This window comes from Ostrinia furnacalis, unplaced genomic scaffold (genome assembly GCF_004193835.3).
Source record: "Ostrinia furnacalis isolate ACB-3 unplaced genomic scaffold, ASM419383v2 OfSCF0867, whole genome shotgun sequence".
Taxonomy (NCBI): domain Eukaryota; kingdom Metazoa; phylum Arthropoda; class Insecta; order Lepidoptera; family Crambidae; genus Ostrinia; species Ostrinia furnacalis.
The window spans coordinates 191,726-208,390 of record NW_021131106.1 but is presented as its reverse complement, the minus strand read 5'-3'; positions in this window follow the sequence as shown (position 1 = coordinate 208,390).

Here is a 16,665-nt window from a genome sequence, read left to right as displayed (position 1 = left end):
GGATCAGGTAAGGAAATTAAAATAAATAGATGCTAGGTATATGATTTCGTTTATTCTGCTTAAATAGTGATAAAATGAAAATGGATGATGAGATGAAGATGATATATTTTATTGTATCGTCTGTTTTGTGTACAATAAAGTATAAAAAAAAATAGATAACTACATTAATTAATTTGATTTGATGTGATTTGAATATACTTTATCGCACATGTAACAGCAAGGAAATAAATAACATGTAATATAAGAATTATGACTGTGAACTAAATAAGATAAAAGAGGTTACTTAGTAAAGAGGTTGTTCATTAGTGTTCTCTTATTATATCCAATAAAGAAAGTTAATATTATGTCTGTTATTAATTCTGATACTTAACTTCTCAAGTGTCGATAGACCCACTTGAGATTTAAGTGTTATAGAGCTATTATGTGATGATGTATTCGGAGAGTGTCGATAGATCCACTCTCATTTGAGGCCCAGTAACTTAATAACATGAGTGTCGATAGATCCACTCTCATTTGAGACCTAGTGAATGGCATGAGTGTCGATAGATCCACTCTTTGAATTCTGGTGTCGATAGATCCACCAGTTAAACAATGTATTGTTGAGTGTCGACAGATCCACTCGCTTATTTTGGTGTCGATAGAACCACCAGTTAAACATTGTATTGTTGAGTGTCGACAGATCCACTCGCTTACTTTGGTGTCGATAGAACCACCTACTTGTTACTTGTTAACATTATTGAAGTTTCCAATGATATTAAGTGTTTGATTAGTTAACAAGGAAGGATTTATTTATGTCTTAAAAGTTTTCTACTTTCTTGTATATTGATTTAATCATGCATGATAATATAGCCTACTTGGGTTTTGTAAGTTTGAGGACAAACTTATGTCAGGAAGGGCCGAATGTAAGAAAATTATTATATTTAGTTATAGTATATTATTATTTTTACTTAAGAGCGTTTACGTCTAGCGTGGCATGTCAAGTTTAGGTAATTTCGATGCTAGTTTTATTCACACTAAAATAATTATGACTGTGTGCGTGTTCTCACGCTCTATAGTCAAACCAAAATACTTTGATCCACCATCGTAAAAGTATGCCAGGCTGTCAAGTGACAGCTCAAGGAAACTATAAAATCTTCAAATCTTCCAACACCGACTCCATAATCTATATATATAAAAGAAAGTCGTGTTAGTTACTTCGCTTATAACTCAAGAACGGCTGAACCGATTTAGCTGAAAATTGTCAGGGAGGTAGTTTAGAGCCAGGAGAAGGACATAGGATACTTTTTATCCCGTTCGAAATTAAAAAAAAAAAGTCTGCTTATTTATTGCCATTAAGGCGGAACAAAGTTCGCCGGGTCAGCTAGTTATAAATAATGGTATACATTAGTCCTAATCAATAATAAAAACGTAAATTCTTTATCAAATAGTAAATTATCAATGGTTTTTTACTATTTTGAGAATATTTAATACAGCCTATGTTCAGCAGAAAAATTTTTGAATTTTAATTGTGAGAGATTTTTTCAAATCGGTTCTATTCAAAACAAACTTTTCCTGTTTACTATTCTTTTTTTATCCGGAAAACGCATAACATTTCATACCCACCAGCTGCGGGGGCAGCTAGTGGGTTATTTGGGGTTCTTCCTACCAGAAGGTGGGTAGCCCCTACACCCACTAAAAACCTGACTATTTCTGCCATGATCCATATAAGTGATTATGAGGGAACGCGGGACATCGCCATTGGCTGTTGCCTGTAGTATTCGTCCTTAGCCGCCACCAGACACCTCCATGTCNCTTAGTTATAATTTTTTTTTGTGCATGTCTATGTTGCCTGAATTTGTTGTTGCCAAAATAAAGTTATTTTCTTTCTTTCTTTCTTTCTTTCTTTACTGATGCTTTTGTTGACTTTGGAAGCGACTGCACACTTATACGCAAAGAATTTGCAGAAAATAATTCTTTAAATATAACCAAAGAGAATTTGCCTAATATTAGAGGGTTTGGTAACAGTGTCTACGTACCGGTGGGAAAAACTAGGTTCAATATACGAGTAGGTAATGTATGTGCAGATCTTGAGGCATATGTAGTTGAAGATACTCTGTTATCTAAAACTTTACTCATAGGTCAAAATTTCACAGAACGCGATGACTTGATTGTAATTAAAACAAGTGATAGTTTGGACTTTCTAAAGCGCGATATATCTCAGTCTGATCTTACAAGCTTGCCGGTGGAAGATAGCCCAAATAGGAAAGTTGTATTAAGAATTACCTCAGATGTATCTCTTGATAATGTTGATTTAATAGACTGTATCGATGAGACAAGGACTACAAGTCCTATTTTTGTAAAAGATAGCATCCGGTGTATAGGAAACAAGGATTATTTTGTAGTTGGTGGTGTCTACGGTCTGCAACAGGGATCATGTCAAATAGCAGTATGTAAATGTCTTCAGAGCCTTTACACTTAAAGTCTGATAGCATTTTTGCACGAGCACAAACTGTGCTCGACTACGACTTAATAACTAATAATGAAAATATGAATGTGAATAAAATATCTCTGCCCTTGGAGCTTGAACCTATAACCGATGAGGAAGTTAATATTAATGATGCTTTAAGTAAAGAACAAAAGGATGCAGTTATTAATCTAATTAACAAACATAGACGTTGTTTCGCGAAAAATTTAAGCGAATTAGGATGTACCAGTGTGTCAGAAATGGATATAGTTCTTTCTGATCACACTCCTGTAGTCTACAGACCATACCGGTTGAGTTTTTCGGAACGCGAAAAAGTTAGAGAAATGGTTCAAGAGCTCATTGATAATGATATCGTGGAAGAGTCTAACTCTTCATACGCCAGCCCTATCATTCTAGTTTCAAAGAAAGATGGTGGTTGTAGGCTATGTGTGGACTTTAGGGCACTTAACAGAAAAACTGTTAAAGACCACTTTCCAATGCCCCGCATAGATGATCAATTAGACTTACTGAATGGCAATAAATATTTTTCAAGCTTAGATCTAGCTAGCGGATATTATCAGATCCCTGTGCGTGCAGACTGTAGATCTCACTGCTTTTGTGACTCCGGACGGTCTATACCAGTTTAAGAAGATGCCCTTTGGCCTTGTTAATTCACCGTCTATATTTCAACGTACGATCAACAAAGTGTTGGGAAATACCCGTTTCAAGTCTGCTTTGGCTTACATGGACGATATTTTAATACCAGGAAAAGATTTTACTGAAGAATTTGAAAGGTTAGAAAAAACGTTTGATCTTATTGAAGAAGCCGGATTAACTTTAAATATAAAGAAATGTAATTTTTTTAAAGAAAATTTGGAATACTTAGGGTATGAAGTAAGCCAAAGTGGAATTAAACCGGGTAAATTAAAAATAGACGCCGTTGAAAAATTTCCTACACCTCGAAACGCTCACGAAATTCGTCAATTCATCGGACTAGCTAGCTATTTCAGAAAATTTATAAAGAATTTTGCCACTATTGCCCGCCCACTTACTGACTTAACTCAAAAGAATGTACCCTGGCGATGGGAAACTGAACAGGAAAACTCATTTCGTGAACTTAAAGAAGCTCTAGTGCAAAGACCATTGTTAGGAATCTATGACCCCGGAAAAATAACTTTTTTACATACTGATGCCAGTAAGTTTGGACTCGGTGGTATCTTATTGCAGAAGGATAGTGAAGATATGCCTCTTAGACCAATTGCCTATTTTAGTAGGAAAACTACAGCTGACGAACAAAATTACCATGCTTACAAATTGGAAACGTTGGCAGTCGTAGCTTCTCTACAACGGTTCCGCGTGTATCTTTTAGGAGTCAAATTTACGGTAGTAACGGATTGCAGTGCGTTGAGAGCCTCTTTTGTCAAACGGGACCTTATACCACGAATTGCGAGGTGGTGGATTATATTGCAGGAATACGATTTTGATATAATTTATAAGCCTGGTCATACAATGTCTCATGTCGATGCATTAAGCAGGAACCCACAGCCTGGTGAATCGGTGCAGAGTGAAACTGTGACCTCTGTGTTTAGCATTACCCAGGAGGATTGAGTTATTATTTAATTGTTACTGAGTATACAATTTAAAATTAAATGACTCTGAACAAAAACGCGTACGCTCAATTTTGGAAGACAAAAATCTTTCTGATGTTATGGAAATTAAGAAAAACTACGTAATCAAAAACAATCGATTATATCGTAAAGTAAATGATCAATTAAAGTGGGTTGTACCTAAAAGTGCTAGATTTCAAATTTGTAAGCTAAATCATGATGACATTGGTCATTTCAGCGTAGAAAAAACTTTGGCAAAAATACAAAAGGATTTTTGGTTTCCAAAAATGAGACGTTTTATCACTAAATATGTCCGGTCGTGTATAGAATGTGCATACAGTAAAGAACCGAGTGGGCCTAAGGAGGGTTTGCTGCATCCGATTCACAAGGTTGATAGACCATTCGACACTGTACACATTGACCATTTAGGTCCCTTCGTCAAAAGTAGCAAAGGTTTTTCACACTTATTAGTCCTGGTGGATTCTTTCACCAAGTTCTGTTTGATAAAACCTCTTCGCAATCTCAAATCTAAACCCACCATATATGCTTTAGAAGATATCTTTTCAACGTTTGGTTACCCAAACAGGCTCATATCCGATCAGGGAACATCTTTTACATCTCACGAATTTAAGGCCTATTGCAATGATAACAAAATACGTCACATTTTAAATGCTGTATCCTCACCTCGCGCAAATGGGCAGGTTGAGCGATACAATAGAATCATACTTGATAGTTTGACTGCATATACAGACAAATTAGGAGAAAAGAATTGGGATAAAGCCTTAGGAAAGCTTCAATGGGGATTAAATAACACGTTAAATAAAGGGATAGGCAAGGCACCTTCGGAAGTTCTGTTTGGAATTCAATTACTCAGTAAAGGGGATAACATTTTTGCTAATATTCTAGAGGACACCCGTTCTGTAACTGATATGCAAGAGGTCAGAGCAGAAGCAAGTTCCTACATTGCGAAAGATCAACAGATACAAAAGACTAGGTATGATAAAAATAAAATTAATGCGAGAGTATATCAGATAGGTGACCTTGTTAAAATTTTAAAACCTACTCCACATAATGACGGAAAAAGTAAAAAACTCTTGCCAAAATTCTCTGGGCCATTTAAAATTACTAAGGTCTTGGAAAACGATAGGTATGAAGTCTCCAGCATTGAAGGCTCTACTATTACACAAAGAGGTTACTGTAACGTATGGGCAGCGGATAGAATAAAACCCTGGATCAGTCTTACATTTAGTAATTCTTCTGATACAGATGAATTAGACTCTGAATAGAATTTTTAGTATCTTGAAATTATTTTCTTAAACTGAAGGGATGGATCAGGTAAGGAAATTGAAACAAATAGATGCTAGGTATATAAATGATTACGTTTATTCTGCTTCAATAGTGATAAAATGAAAATGGATGATGAGATAAAAATTATAATATTGTATCGTCTGTTTCGTGTATAACGGAGGATTTGGGTCAGCAGGGTTTTTAAAAGGGGTGACGTCAGCTCTGCTGACGTCATCCCTTTTGTCATCACTCATCACAAATTAACGAAAACACAGGTTGGAGCACGTACACTGATTTTATTCCATAAAACAAAAATTACTTAAAGAAAATAATTAGTTTTAATTACAATAATTACAAAAATAATAAAATACTCACAGGATTCGTGATCACCGTCCTCCCTCGACCAAAGTCGATTCAATAATGCCGCGCGCCGCCACCAAAATCACTTAACTGCAGTGCGATTCTATAAAACCTTCACCTAGACATCGCAACTAAATCCGCGATGAGTTTTTAGATTTGCATTCTATAAACTCGATCGTCGGCACGAATTTACTCTAGCGCTACGCTTGTCGGCGCGGCAGCGGGTTGAACTAATTGATCGTGAGATTTTGTATGGGATGACGTTTTGAGTGGCATTCTGTAAGGAAATTCCAGCCTCATTCCGAAACACACTTTGCACTCGAATGAGCTCTAAAATGTCAAATAAAAAGTTAGTATTTTGTGAGCGAGAATAGACGGAGTTTTAGAAAATTGCATTAAAATTACATTTATTAGTGTTCAAATGTGTTAAAAATAAGTTTTGTGATATTTATTTGAACTAAATTATGCATAATAAGGATGACACGAATGTTTTTATTAAAGGCAAATGGATTTCAACTCGAGTAAAGGTAAACTTATGTAAAGTTATTTTTTTATTACCGAGCGCGACCGCCCGAGCGTTCAGTCGGGTTGCAGTCCACGCTAATCATTTTATTCTCCAGTGTAGTCAAAACCTGCTAAAACAGTGTTTACTTTACGTCAAAGAACTCACCAACGCTAAAAGTATCGAACTGTGCATCAAAATAAGTGAGAAGTAACAGTTAAAAGTGACAATAAAAGGATTTATATTCGAAAATAAACGTTTTTGTGTGCAAAAAATCAATCAGTTCACTACTGTGCCGTGTTTGTGACCTTGAAATTAGAAAGTACGACTGGCGCCGTAACCCGCTCGTCGCTTTGGCTGCAGCTTTGGCGCTACGGAATTTTCGCCGGCTTACGTAACGAGACTGTTGGTGTTGTGGCTCTCGCACGGCTCTCAGCTTGGACGCCCGGGTTCGAATCCAGCGGAAAGATAACAATTTTTCTTTTTCTTTCGCCCATTTTGCTTTCGGCTTTCTATAAAACTACGCTTATATTTTTTTTTTTGCTAATAACAAGAATTGCACCATGGCACCTAACAATTATGGCAAATGTTCCGGCTGCCGGAACAATATACCTAACTCCGAATTCTTGGAATGCGCTTTATGCAGGATGAAGTACGACCTAAGCTGCGCCAACGTATCAATAAAACGCTTCAATAGCTTTTACGTGCATGACAAAGATCGCAAACGGAACTGGAAATGTCCTGAATGTTGCAGTAAGCAACCCAAAATGGGTAATACTAACACCCCCATCCGATCTGGTCCTCGTCACGATTCAGAAGACACCGGAGAGACTGGCGTCACCGGTGGTACTGGTGATCTAGGCCAGCACTCAGACTCCGAAAATGTCACTCTTAGAACCAAACGCGGTTCAGGGCCATCGGCTAGTCCCATCGAGCACTCGCCAAAGGCAACTAAGCATGATAACGACTACATCACAGAAACTAAACTCAGAAGCATACTACAACAAGAACTTGCTGGTACTCTTCAGTCTACGATCAAAGAGCTTGTGACAGCGGAGATAAAAAGTATGTCTGAGCAAATTAGGGAACTGAAGGAATCCCTAACGTTCTTTAACAGACAGTACGACGATTTAAAATTGGCTATAGACGAAAGAAACGCAGTGGTTGACAGCTTGAAGAAGGACAACGACAGATTGAAGATGACGGTTAGCGACTTGACGCACAGAATCCACTTGGCTGAACAAAATATGAGAGACAGTAACATCGAAATAAATGGCATTCCAGAACATAGACAGGAAAACCTGACCAAAGTTATCGAACAACTCGTGAAGACCGTGGATGCTCCAGTGCCTGCTGACGAGATCCTTCACGTAACACGGGTAGCCAAGCTAAGCAAAGACAGCAACAGACCCCGTGCGGTAATAGTGAAGCTGCGCGCCCCCAGGCAACGTGATGCTGTGCTCGCTTCTGTCTCAGCCTTTAACAAAAAGAACACCAAGGACAAATTAAGTACCCAACATCTTGGCCTATCAGGCGCTCGCAAACCGGTTTTCGTCTCAGAACATCTATCTCCAACAAACAAAGCTTTGCACGCTGCCACACGACTGAAAGCCAAGGAATGCAAATACAAATTCACATGGGTGCGCAACGGCAGAATTTTTATCCGAAAAGATGAATTCAGCGAGGCACTGCTCATCCGTAATATGGATAGTGTAGCGTCAATCAAATAGACTAAGTATTAGCAAGAATGTTACAGCGTTTAATTGTGAAATTCAATATATACTATCAAAATACACGTGGCATCAGAACGAAGACGAATGAAGTGTACAAAAACATACTATTGAATAACTATATGATTATTGTTTTCACTGAGACGTGGCTTAACTCTAACATAACCGACAGTGAATTTATAGATACTAGATATGTAGTTTACCGTAGGGATCGGTCAAGCACATCAAGCTCCAAGAAGGATGGCGGCGGCGTGTTAATAGCAGTATCTAAACAATTACCTTCAATGCGAATGTCAAACTGGGAATCCAACTGTGAGGATCTCTGGGTCAATATCAAAATTAAAACCATATCAGTTACACAAAAAAGAAACACCCTGTTGACACCACCTACACCTTGAATTGTGTCACCCTAACAGAAGTTAAGGAAGTCAGAGACTTAGGCGTGATACTTGACAGCAAATTGAAACTCACTGCTCATACGGAGAAAGCAATAAGAAGCGCGGCTCGTATGCTCGGTTTTCTGAAAAGAAATGCGAGAAGTTTCAGAAATATTCAAACTAAAAAGATTCTTTTCAATACCCTTGTGCGTAGCCATCTGGAATTCGCAAGCGTCGCCTGGAACCCAGTCTATAGTGCGCCATCCCAGCGCATTGAATCTATACAACGNGACGTCCTGAAGGCTCTGAGAAATCAGAATAGGGGCATTTTTCATGAACTCCGCGAAGGGGAGGACCGCGTCCAGATACGCTATAAAAAGAAGGCCAGAAACCCCCATACCCACCATATAGTTGTGAGCGTATCGCCGGCAATCTGGCAGAGAGCGACTGAGGCGGGAACCGTGCACATCGACTTGCAGCACATCCGAGTGGCCGACCAGTCACCGCTGGTGCAGTGCACCAAGTGTCTGGGTTACGGCCACAGCAAGCGATTCTGCACGGAGCCCGCGGATGTCTGCAGCCACTGTGGAGGGCCACACCTGAGCACCGACTGCGCCGAGAAGCTCGCTGGCGGGGCACCGTCGTGCCGGAACTGTCAGCGAGCCAAAGCGGAGCACGTCCAACACAACGCATTCAGCAACGACTGCCCAGTGCGCAGGCGGTGGGATGCGTTGGCCAGATCCACAGTGGCGTACTGCTAAGGTTGCCCCGGGCGATAACTCCATCCAGCTCACAACTATCTTGGTCTTCAACTGCCTCGATCGTCGTCGTTGTACTTCTGAAAAAGAAACACATATTAGGAATGAAAATTATATAACAAATAAAAATAAAAATTATAACGACACCCTTTTGGCATGTAAATTAGAAATTATAAATTCTACGACTAATCTAAATTCAAAATTCAAAATAATAAATCAAATAGATAGCAATTTAATGACTAAATTGAAGCTATTTGCAGCCAAACTCATTTTGAACAGTACAGCACAAGCACATACAAATAAATACATAATTGAAGACCAATGTTATCTAAGTAATATAAGATTACAATAGACAAACATTACCAAAGCAGTTCAAAATGAGTAGCTAAATAGAACAGCAATTTTAAAACAGAAAAACAAACAGAAAACAAATTTAAGAGACAATATTAAATGTAATAAAAACAGCAAAGAGATCCTGAATTCGAGCATTGGATAGCAAATTGGCATCTAAAACAGAACTTTAATAAAGCTAAATAGAAAAAATAAAAACAAGCATTTTAGAACATATTATTATCTTTAAAAATTATCAAACATTAAAGAAAATAAACACTGGTAAAAAATCAAAACTAAAACTTTTAAAAACACACCAGATAAAAAATTGAAAATTGCATAATAAAAAAGGCTCTGATATGCAATCGTCAGAGGTGCATAGAAACAAATAAAAAAAAAAAAAATGCTTGGGCTAGGCCTCTGGCCTACACCCAGGCTGCCAGCCTTACTGCCGCACCCGCCCAAACAGCTGTGGCCCCACCCGCGCCCCAGCAGGCTCCTCAACCCCACCCAGCCCCTAAGGCCACGCCAAAGGCAGCACCTACCCATCAGGCGCCTAACCCAAGTCCCCCTGAGGCACCGGCCCACAAAGTCCCGGCCCCNATAAATAATTGAAAATATAAATCTATATATATAAAAATGAAACCCGTTTCGCGTTGTCACGGCATCACGTGTGAACGGCTGAACCGATTTCGATAATTCTTTTTTTTTAATGTTTGTGGAAGTCCAAGGATGGTTCTTACGGAAAAAAATATTAAGAAAATCTCTACGCTAAGGCGGTACGAAGTTCGCCGGGTCAGCTAGTACTAAATAATTTTGCATAATCACATGTGGTAAGAGATCCCTTGTATTTTGTTTACTTTAGAGTCATAATTGGTACACTTTCGAAACACACACGATGGCATTTTTTATTTATTTTGGTAAGAACACAGGAACTTACGGTGTGGTACGACGCATGCGATTACGCACGACGCAGGCCACACGAAGACTAAACACAAGACGTCCCAATTGGAACGTATTTGAGTATTCACAGCGCGAGCGCTTATAACATATCTGCTTTTGTTTTTATATAATATCATTGCTTCTCACTAAATCCTTATCGTATCCAGTTACACATGGCTGGCTACGTGTGGTTGCGAACGCTGCGGTGGTACCGCGTGGGCGGCCGCTGACATTCCCAACGCATTATTCACTTGCCTGTCTAACCATCTTCTAAATCGGTGACGATAATATTTCAACACTGCTCCAATTATGATTATTCCCAATAACACTGCTATTCCGATCATTATCAAGNAAAATCTACAATAGATAAAATCTAAGAGCTTCCTTAAACTGTATCGGTATCGGTACATAAGATGACGTCATTTTTTCTTGTATTGGAAAAAAATTATTAACTAATCAATGTATGATTAATGCTAATAATACTATTGATAGTCTTACAAAGTAAGGCCTCATCATCATTATTATTATTTATTTACTAAAAACAAAATGTCAGTTTTAACTCCATGTACTGTTTTACAATTGGTTCGTATAAATTATGTATGTATAACGTTAGAATTCTCATAAGAAGAGATGCGACATCATGAAATACATTGAATCATTTCTTATCTTGCTAAATCTTTTAGACAAGCAAAGTATCTTATTATGCGTTAAAGCGATAATAACTATGCCTTTATAAATATAACACAATAATAATTACATTGTAATCAATGTAATAGAAAATTATTGACGCATCAAAAAATAAATCGGGCCGCTTGTAATAACAACCGGACTAGTGGACTTTGGTCAGTCAAAGAACGAATCAACCACATAAAATAAACTATGTATTATGTAGGTACCTACCAGTACTACCACTACTTGTAACCTTTAGTTTAGATTAAGGACATTTTTTAATAATACCAAAAAATAATGCGATTTTATTTTACGAATTGATAACGCTGCCACAAACTCATAATAATGAATGAGTCTTTCTTCCCTTTCTATGAAGTATAAATTGAGAATTAGTATTTTGTTATTTTTTCTTAGCATGATTATAAAAATTCAATCATCACAGTCATAATACTGAAGCTGACTGAATCAAGGTGTCTGAATAAAGACACGGAGTAGGAACTTGGTTTAATATTGTCTCAGAAAATGTTAGACGCTTTGGTTTCTGTACATGACATAAACCTATTTTTTGTTTCTTGAACTTTGTTTGATATTTAGTCATAATTCATATTTTATCGTCTGGCGTAGAGATTTCTACACGATTAACATGAATTAATTCCAATTAATTCGCCTTAGAATGGCGACCCTTTTTTTTTTAGACGTTAATACGTTTTTTCACTAAAAAATAAATAAATAAAAAAAAAAAAAAATAATAATAATAAAAAAAAAAAAAAAAAAATAGAATGCTGGGGCAACAGGTACATCAGTAGTACCATATTGCCCATTTAAGCTTACCTTTCCTTTGCAGTAAGTTTTGTATTTGGCAGTCGTGGATCAAACAAAACGTACCAGACTCCGCTATACACTCCGCAAATAATAAATAAATATCCTTCCTTCGACATTTTACACTACGCTCCTAGTCCCAAACACTGAGCAAAGCTATGGGTCCTAGACAACGGATATAAACATACTTAAATACCGTTTTTATATACATAAGTACATATTATACATAGTAACACCTAGACCCATCACAGAAATTAAAATGTATCAATTCAATTTCTGCCCGGCCGGGGATCGAACCCGGGACCTCTCGGCATAGTAGTCCGTTTTGAAACCACTACACTAAATGACTGACAAATAAATATTTTTACAATGCTCAATTACATCATTGTACCTACCTTACTCTATTTTCTTAGCATATTCTAAAGTCGGGTGCATCCTATAATAACATTAAATAACCACCGCTTAGCAATATCGTTAGTGAAATCATATAATTTATTGAAATATATAATTATTTAAATAAATAATATAATTTATAGGTCAGGTTTCAAGAATCAAAAGATTGCTATTAAAAGGTGCTATTAAATAGAAACCAAACTTTTTCCTCGCAACAGTGTTACTTGGAATCCAAATTAATACTGTTTTGGAATACTGGTCAAACTGTATCCAAATAAATTAATAAGTTTTAATTAACCACATTATTTATTTATTAATTAAAATGCAAGTGAGCTTATGTTTTACAACAATCAGAGTGTTAGCCTTGCAGTCACTGTGATCGATTCGGTGTTAACCACTACCGTCGTCAAGCTCAGTTCTGAGATGAAACTGGATAAATATAGGAAAGGAGTGTCGACACGAGGGTGTTCGGCCCACACAGCACGCGACACGCGGCAGTATTGCCTGCGGTTTGCGCCGCTGTCAACGTTGACACAATTAGCCAGTGTGCTGGATAGACAGGATGCTCTGTCAACTGTCTTGGCAACTTTTTACAATCAGTAGTCGTACTTAACAGTTAATAGAAGTACAAATAAATGTATATAATAATACTCTATAATGAACAAAATCTTGTTGAGACCGTGATACTTGTTATTGTTATGAATAAGTGATGCAATACGATTATAATACAAAAATATTGCTTTATTATGTATTTAGTACATTGACATTTACTCTCTTAACCATTTAACATGGACATTGATCCATGCTCTAAACATCTACACGGTAAAATAAATCTCGGAGGCGAAAACAGGATAATTATATGATCAAACGAACTTACCAAGTGAAGTTCGATCTGAATTATCCTGTTTTCGCTGAAGAGATTTAAGGTCCCTCCCAACCCGAAGATTTCTATATCTTCTTCCCTGGAGGTAAACGTCAATGTCATCTCTTCTCTAAACATAATGATACCGCTCGGACACCGAGCCCACAGCGTGGTAGGGGTGGGGTTGCCCGCTCTTTTGTTTTTTACTACTACTACGCTGAATATTGTGTGCGGATTGGCTTGTCGTACAGGGGTACTACACGGTAAAATAAATCTCTTCGGCGAAAACAGGATAATTCAGATCGAACTTCACTTGGTAAATTCGTTTGATCATATAATTATTTTCAATAACTGTGTAAATAAATTACTTTCGAATTGTCTCCCCTGATCTGTTGTTACCTTGAAAAACGTACCAAATCTACAAATCCAATTTTCATAAAATACTTTTGCGACTATTTCCGCTGTTATCTCTGAAACTGGTATAACCTCTGGCCATCGTGTAAAACGATCTATCATAGTTACTAAATATCTATGGCCATCCTTACACGGTGGTCACGGTCCTACAATGTCTAAATGAACATGTGATAAACGTTCAGTAGTAGAAAATTGTTGAAGTTCCGATATCGTATGCCTATTTATCTTTGCCTTTTGACACTGTATACAAGTCTTTGCCCATTGTCCTACATCTCTATTTAATCCTGGCCAAAAGAATCGTTTCGCTACTAACTTTCGCGTTGCCCTTACCCCTGGGTGGCTTATGTTATGAATATTATTAAATACAGTTTTTCTAAAACTTTGAGGCAAGTATGGTCTACAACTTTTAGTTGAATTTTCACAATAAATAATTTCTCTACAATTTGGAATTACTATTTTTTTTTAACAATATGTTTTTATTATTACTGTTCAAAACTTGCGTCAGTTCAGAGTCACATTCTTGCGCTATCGCTAATTCCGCGTAATCTATTGCGTCCGGTCCGTGTAGCGTTGCCAACATTTCATCAGCGAAATATAGTATTTTCCAAAATAAGGTGTAAAAAATACAGTACATTTAAAAAAAATATAGTATTTTATGGTAAAAACGTGTTCCAAAATTCAAGGATAAGCCGGCGCCGTAGGATGGACATAGTGATGACTACTTTAGGAAAAATAAGGAAAAAATCAATCTTAATTATTTTTTAAGTTACACAATAAATAACGAAATTNACTCCGGGCGATCTATCATAATATCCGTCGTGAATTCGCTAATAAATAATAACTGCCTTGTACGTCTTGGAGTTTCGCTGTTCGTTTCTACTTTATTGAATGCAAATTGTAAAGGTTTATGATCGGTAAAAATAGTAACTTGTTGTCGTTCAATTAAATGTAGGGATATTCGATATACATCGATGTATTGAAAACATCGATGTTTACAATGCGATACATCGAATGGATCCGATGTTTTGAAAAGCTATTGAAATACTCGATGTATCGATGTTTTTAAGTTATCAGTGTTAAAACATCGAATCGATGATAACCAATTAAAATTTCATAAAACTCAAGTCTGACCACTAAAATTTTACTTATACGGACAACCCAACTTGTATTTTAAAAATGTTGGCAACACTGCGTACGAGTGCAGTGAGTGTAGTGTCTCTAGTGACAATAAAAAAAAACTGTTATGTCAATGTCGCGTCACGCGTGATGTCGGTCAATGTCGGTTGGCGAGTTTGTTTGTGTCAATCAACAAAGAAATAGGCTGAAAGGCAAACGTTTAAATAAACTGTTGTTTTTGCAAAGTCTTCCAAAAGAACACTGGAAATACTTAGGATATAACAAACTTATAAAAATAAATGCGGATGTTTTTTTTTTATTCTTACTTTAATATACAGTGTGAGTCACGTTAAAGTGTACATATGAAAATAGATGAAACTAGACCTATTTTTATCGACAAAAAAGAGGTCAAAAAATTTTTGAGATTTTTTTTATTTTTTATAGAATTTTTTTTCTTCCAATTACTTATTGTAAAGAAAACGTAATAACTTTTAAACTAAGCGGTATATCCTGATATGATTGGGATAGAGACATGCGATTNGAAGAGATCATGCCTCCAGTCGTTCAAGACCCAATCACGATATTCACGTGAAAAGTTCAATATGTTTTTTCGGTGCTGTGTCACAAGTTGGAGCTTTCTCGGGTATGCACGACCCTATACCAACTTCAGTAAATCTCCTGTGAACTGTGGGCTCAGTCACTCTTACTCCTCGAGTGTCTTTAAGGTTATTTCTGGCTTGAACAGCAGGTAACCGCGACTTTCTGAAAACTCGAAGTTGTAAAAAACGGTCATCCCGTCGCGAAGTACGCCTTTTTCTGACTTGAACCCTCCTCCTAACGACAGAAATGATCAATCTGTACCGTTGGTTACTGCCATGGGTGGTCGATACTGATCAACGACGTCTTACGGCAGCCGATTTGTATGCATGGCCGTTACTTCTCATTTCATCTGCCTTAATGATTTCTGACGGTGCTAAGCTGGGCATAATAAACCCTTATAAGTAACTGAATGCTTACACAACAATATTCTCAGAAAAAAACATCTTTCACGTAAAAGAAATCCAAATTAGCAAAAGCTTCATTCAATTCAAAACACTCAACGAAACTGTTGATGGGGTAATTTAAACAAAATAATTAAAAAAATATACTGTTGGCAATTATTTTTTTCATATTTAGAATTAAATTAAAAAATAATGTCATAATTAGGCATTTTTTTCCTAAAATAATGATGATATTGATGCTTTTTTTTCCGTTCCTCTAAATCTGCCGGTGTGTGTATTTTACATTACCACGACCACCATTTTTCAAATATTTCTATTTTTTTGTTTGTATCGGCAACGTAAGTAGTGCTGCTGTTCACCCCAACTCTTAAAACCCCCAGAATCCTTGCAGTTTTTACACAAAAGTTAATCAAAATATGTTATTTCCTTAAAATTTTCAACGATTTTTACTTTCACTCCACTTTGACTCATCGTTTTGTAAAAAAAAAGTATGAACACTACTGCGGCAAGTTTTTTATAAAGTTGACGCAACTATCCAAGATTCCAAAATGGTATAACACTCTAAGAAACCTAGTCGCAAAAAAGATTGCGTACCATTTTTACAAGTACTTTGCTTGTTACTTAGTTAGTATGGGATAATAATAATAATAAGTAAAAACCAAAAATTATAGGAAATTCATAATCAAAGACCCAAGTGCACTAGATGATCGATGCAGGAAATGTCATAGACAACCAGAAACCATACAGCATATAATAAACGCATGTCCAGTTTTGACCCAAAACGATTATACTCACTGACACAATCAAATCGCATACTATGTCCATCAAAAACTTGCTATCCCAACTAATATTATAAATGCGAAAGTAACTCTGTCTGTCTGTCTGTCTGTCTGTCTGTCTGTTACGCTTTCCCGCTTAAACCTCGCAACCGATTTTGATGAAATTTGGCATAGAGATAGTTTGAGTCCCGGGAAAGAACATAGGATAGTTTTTATCCCGGTTTTTGAAACAGGGACGCGCGCGATAAAGTTTTTCTGTGACAGACAAAATTCCAC